General features: G+C 49.6%; 1 protein-coding gene across 8 annotated transcripts in view; it reads right to left on the reverse strand.

The window, feature by feature from the left end:
- The window catches only part of PLCB4 (phospholipase C beta 4), a 402,883-nt gene extending 401,044 nt beyond the window's left edge, over nt 1–1,839 (reverse strand). For 2 of the 8 annotated variants that reach the window (XM_057502744.1, XM_057502741.1), the window contains exon 1: nt 1,624–1,839. The gene's annotated coding sequence lies outside the window, so the exon portion shown is untranslated. Of the gene's footprint in view, nt 1–1,364; nt 1,457–1,623 lie in introns of those variants that run through there. The other 6 variants (XM_036880089.2, XM_036880087.2, XM_036880086.2 and 3 more) reach the window with 6 other exon arrangements.
- Between the last annotated feature and the right edge of the window lie 4,161 nt (nt 1,840–6,000).

Consider the following 6,000-nt stretch of genomic DNA (forward strand, 5'->3'; position numbering starts at 1 on the left):
GAAAGATGACATAACAGATTAAATCAGCAGCTGAAAAATATGCAAGACTGTCCTATCAAAACCACAGCATTCTAGATTACATAACATGATAATGGAAGATTAAACCACATGCCCCTAGCCGGCTAGATTTTTCTTCTTATGCATGATTCTATAACTTAGGCCACTTAAGTTTGAAGAGTAGATAACATGAGATTCCCAGTTCAACCACATATTTTTGAAGCCAAGACTTTTGAAAAAACTCACGTTAAAATTGTACATACACACACACAATTTTTCTTCTCTAAGAAACACAGTTTACTAAAACACTTTCTTAACCTCCTTGTAGACTGCCCAGTTAAAGTCACCAGTTGCTCTTTCTGGTTATGTTTACTTTACGAATCTGATTTCTATTTAAAGGGGAAACTCAATTCTACTTTAGATGTTATAAAGCTGCCTATGTATGAATGACATTATATGAATGACAACCACACAGAATTAGTAAACAGATATGTTCTTACACACATAACTACATATAGACCACCGTGGATCATATTTATGGTTTAAAAAAAATGGGGACCTTCCGTGAATGTTTTGGCCAGAATTAAATTTCAAAAACAATCGGTAGAACAATAGCTAGAATCACTCCAAGAGTTAAAAAAAAAAAAAAAAAGAGGGGTAGAGGGTCATCTCTTATATACAAGCATATTTATGAAAATATAATTTTTCTCTAGAAAAATATTAGCTTTGTGATAGCTTTATGATTCTAGAAAAAGTATTTAGACACAGTTGGAAATTAGAGAATTCCATATTTTCCTAATTTTAATATACAGTACTACATACAAAGTCTACAGTCAGAAGTATTGTAGTATACAGAGTCTAATCAGTTATGGAAAAGGCAAGTTTAAAATTGTGAAAATAAGACAACCTTTAGTCTCTATCATTTATATGTTTTTAGGAGACCGGAACACTGCTCCCCAATGAGTGCTGGCCTGTCAGTGTTAAGTGGAAATGGTCAGTCATATCTATTACATCCCCAGAAAAGGTGAGAAGATCCACATGCATACACATTTACATGCGTTGCAAGGTGCTATTTCCAACCAAAATCATACACACGTCGAACCGAGTTATTTCGAGCCAGAAGCGGTGAACGTATGGATAGTCAGAAAACCCAGCAGGCAATGATTACAGGGGCGACCGGTGGCGGCGGGGACCCCGAGCTCCCGCGCGCGCTGTGAGCCTGGCACCCCGCACCTGCACCGGCTCCCCGGCTGAGCATCCGGGTGCGCGCGCGCGCGTCCGGGACTCACCCGCCGGGAGCAAACAAACCCCATGGGCCCGGGCGGGCGGGAGCATCCTCTGGCGGGACCCGAAATGATCTCTCCTACCTGTCACTTTGCCTGGAGCAGCAACCGGGGATGCGGCCACAAGCCGCCGCCTGGAGACCCAAAGTGTGCGCGCGCGTGTGTGCGCGCGTGTGTGTGTGAGATCTTGTTTGCAGTGCAGCTCACTTACTGCTCCCGGCGTCACCAGCCCCCAACCCCCATAAAGAGCCGGCCGCCAAGCCCCCTCCCAGCGCACCCGGTCCCGCCCTCCCTCTGCCCCCCGCCTCCCCGCCTCCCCGCCCCTCCGGCGCGCGGTCCTCACCTCTGCGCAGGGTGGGGGGTCTCCACTGGCGCTCCTCGGCGACCGCGCCGGCCCGCTCCGCCCGTCCGCTCACCCGCAAGGTTCTGTGTGTCCCGGGCTCTGGGCCCCGCCGCCCCTCCGTGGCCGGCCGCTCCCTCCTCCCCAGCCCCCGAGCCTCCCTCCCCGTTCTCGCCTCCCGGCTCCAGAGCCCGAGCTGTCGCCTCGCAGCCCCAACCTGCCCAGGCTACGGAGCATGCCCAGTGCGGCGCGCCCGGGCTGGGCTGGGGGTGGGCAGGGGCCGGGCCGGCCGTCCAGCTGCCGCGAGGCGGCCGGGCGGGGAGGGGTCGCCGAGCGAACCGGGGGTGCAGCCTGGCAGCCGGGGGCGGGCGGCCCGACTGGGTGGAGGGCAGCGCTGGGGAGCGGGAGTTGCGTCCGGGGAAGCAGCTCCGCCGCGCGCCCCTCGGGGGTCTCCCCACCGCCCACCACAGTCCCAGCGCCGCGGCACGTGCCGCGTGCCCGGGGTCGGAGGGTGCACCGGGTGGCGCCGGACCTTCGGGGGAAGGGGGGGAGTGGCACCCTCCTTGGAAGGGAGATCGCCAGCCCGCCGAGGGCCAGGGGGCTGGCGTGGGGGTGAAGAGTGGAGCGGTTCAGGGCTGGTACCCAAACGCCGCTGGCGGGGTTGAGGGAGTGTTTGTTTTTATTTTAATAAAACAGAAGCGCTTACATTGCTTCAGGCACTGTTGTAAACGCCTTTTATTCATGTAATCCTTAAAACAATCTTCCAAAACACGTAAGAATATTTACTTTTTTTTTCTCGAAGCTTAAACTGAGCCACAGAGCGACTAAGTGGTTCCAAAAAGTCTTCCCCCAAGTGCAATCTCAATCTCAAACCCCCCCGACTTTGGTCCCTGAAATGCTAAGGCGCTGCTTCAGCCACTTCGCGGCTCGCCCCTGCCCTACAACGGCCCCCAGGCCGGTCGGAGCCACCCTGGTACAAAGACCCTGATGGCACTCAGCGAAGGATCACTCTTTGTGTGGACCCTCGCAACGCGCGGCTCAGGATTCCCGGGAGAGCTGCCTCCTCCCCCGGCCACTCCACCTCCTCCGCCCGGGCCGGCGGCCACCAAAACCCGGAGACGTGGCACCTGCGCATTGGGGACTGGGGCCACGCTCGCAGACGAACTGGGCATGCTCAGCCGCCTGAGCAGGTCCGGCTGGCCAGAAGGAAGGAGCGAGACTGGCTGCCCCAGCAGGGTAGGGCATGGAGGGGGAATATGTGCGCAAACAATAGCCCAGGCTCTGACGGTCAGAGGCAGTGATAAATGAAAAAATTCAATCCTCTGGCACATCCTGGCCTTTTCAGGCAGGGCTAAGGGGGTGGGGGGGTTGCTCTAAACTTTACCAGCTAGACATCCTTAGAGGGAGGCGGCCGAGGGTCCCCTGACAACTCTCCAGCCAAACTGCTTAGCTGCAATTTTATCTGAGCCCTGAAACAAGGTGCTAAGCAGCTGAGCCCGGCTGCCTGTGAGGTAGCCAAGAAAAATAGCCTACACCAAGTTTCCCTGCCAGACTGGAAAGGAAAGACAGGTCCCCGGGAAAAGTTAGGTGACTCTTCACTGTTCAGGAGTCTTTAAGATGTGGTGATGCTGAGTGACACCAGGATGTTACAGGAGCTCTTACTCTGTAACGTGCACACAAATCCTCAGGGATCTTGTTGAAGTGAAAATTTTGATTCAGCAGGTCTGGGATGGGACCTGAGATCTGCATTTCTAGATGATGTGGCTAATCTTCAGATCAGACTCTGAGTAGCAAGAGGTTAGAGCAGTATTTTAGGCCTTGCCTCTATTTTATATCTAAGAAAACTAAGATTTAGATAGGCGAAGAAGATTGTCCCAGGTCACACACAGCCAATTAAGTAGAGTAGCTAGTTTCAAATTCAGTTCTCCAGGAGGTCCTATGTCTTTGCCTGTATTCCCGGAGTATCACCTAGAGACATACCAGCTGGAAGTTGTCCTGGCCATTTTAACACTGGAACTTAATTTAGTACATAGTACATCCAAACATATTGGATCAGTCAGCCTCTGCTGTGTAAAAACCACACCAAAAGGTAATGGCCTAAAACAACTATTCATTAGCTCACAATTCTGTGAATCAGCAGTTTAAGCTGGAATCAACAGAGCAGTTCAGCCGTTTTCTGCTGGGCCCACTGGCATGTGGTGCTTGCAGCATCATCCACTGGCTCAGATGACAGGGTGCTCTTCCATATGGCTTCTTCATATGGCGAGCTCCTGGTTCTCAGTAGCAAGGGAGGAAAAACGCCAATTTAAAACAGCATTTCATACCTCCTTTCGCTAATATCCTATTGAACAAAGAAAGCTATGTGGCTATGTCCAGATTTAAACTGTGGAAAAAAGAATAACTTCACTTCTGATGAGAGGAAATGCAAAATTGTTTTTTTTTCCCAAGTCTACCACATATACTTGCATAAAACTAGCCCCTCTGCCTTAGGGTTCCCTCAAAGTTTTGTCGATTATGCTTGTCTTTAATTTTAAATATTTGTAAGCCAGATCACAGCAATCTTTTATTATTTTAGACCTCCAATCTAATACTGAGTTTATTAAGGAATTTCAACTCAGTCCAGTAGAAACATTAAGTAGTTAAAAATGTTTTTTCAAAGTACTAAGTTCCATTCAATTCTGCTGAGGTTCCCTTTCCCTCCCTTTAATGCCATGTCAGACAGCCATTCGTTCAACAAACATTTTTGAAGCCTTTTATGTTCCAGCCACTGTTCTTTGCCCAGGATGCTGAGATGAACAGACGAGAAAATCATTGCTCCCATGAAGCTTAGATACTATCAGAGGAGACAGGTAATAAATAGCATATCAAAGGTCTGTAACACGGGGTGGTGCTGAGAACGACTGTGCAAAGTGAAACCAAAAAGTTTCCCAAGGTGAGATGGAGAGACTGCTGTTAGTTAGACATAGAGACAGCCTTTCAGAGGATGCACCATTTGAGTGGAGTCCTGAATAAAGGGAGAAATGCAAATGTCTGGGGACCAGTGTTGACAGAGGAAACAGCAAAAGCCCTGAGATAAGAATGTGGTTGGCATGTTCAAGAAATAGAAAGGAAGAGAGACTGGCAGGGCAGAGCACAGAGTGGACAGAACTGAGGTCATAGGGGCAGCAGGGGGCCAGAAAGTCCACAGAAATGACTTTGGGCTTTAGGCTAAGTGTGATGTGAGTCCACTGGAAGAAGCTGAGCAGGGGAGGAGATGGCCTGATCTATGGTTTGGAGAGCTCATGTTGAGAATGCCCATAGGGACAAAAGCTCAATGGGAAGCCCGTTACAAAGATACAGCAGTGGTTCCGGTTGGGAGGAGTTTATAATTTTCAGTATTAAAATTCAAACGATGTTAAATCTTCAACTTCAGATTCCATTTAAATCTAGTCTCCTCTCTGTTCCCTTGCAAGCTCCAGCTGGATCCCTTGCTTGTTGAAGTGGAAGGTTGGTGACATAGAACCTGACCCTTAAGCACTTTCTCTCTTGTCCCCTGCCCTTCAAGGCCTGTTTCCTCGGGCATGTTGGGCAGGAGGGAGGTAGAAGGAAAAAGACAAGTGTATCCACCTTTGCCCTGTGGTCATGTGGCCCTCGATTAGTTCACTGTGGCTGCTTTTCTGTGGCAGTGAACTTCCTGCCATGTTGGACATAAGTGAGTCCCTTGGCAGGTCCTTCTGGACCCCACTCGCCAGCTCGGCTCCTTTTATTCCAAGTTCACAGTTCTCTATATTGTGTACAGCCCAGCATACCTTATTGCTGGGACTCACATGCGAGGGAGGCCACCCTATTGATGGGGCTCCCACAAGAAAGGTAAGCCCTCTAGTCTTCCACAATGTCCACCGGAAGCTCAGAGAAAATTGTCCATCCCAGCCAGGCTAAAGTTCTGGGAGGGAAGAGGGTAAGATGGAGTTGTGTCTGCCACAAGCAGCATATTTAGACACAGTTATGGAGGTTTTCTCTAGAATGTGGATCCCTGAACACCTCTTTGTGCTCAGCTTCAGGCTCTAGATGTCAATTCTGGGACAACATCTTGTTACATGAATTAACATTCACCACAAGAAAGGCCATTGCAAACCATCCTTGCAACCAGTTCCTTACTTGGATTTTTATAAAGTCTTACTCGTTATTGTTGCCTTATATGAAAGGAAGATAGTGGCAATGAGGACCTTTAGGTTACTAATCACAACTGTATTGGCAGAAGATCACATTGTTTTCTTTTGAGAGAAAGGGCAGTACATCTCTTGTCCTGACTTAAAGCAATACATCAATCATGGCTTCCACCCAGATCTTTACCTGCTGTCGTTTGTAAATGAAAAGATCAATGCTGACCCAGTTTGCCTT

This window comes from Manis pentadactyla, chromosome 5 (genome assembly GCF_030020395.1).
Source record: "Manis pentadactyla isolate mManPen7 chromosome 5, mManPen7.hap1, whole genome shotgun sequence".
NCBI lineage: Eukaryota > Metazoa > Chordata > Mammalia > Pholidota > Manidae > Manis > Manis pentadactyla.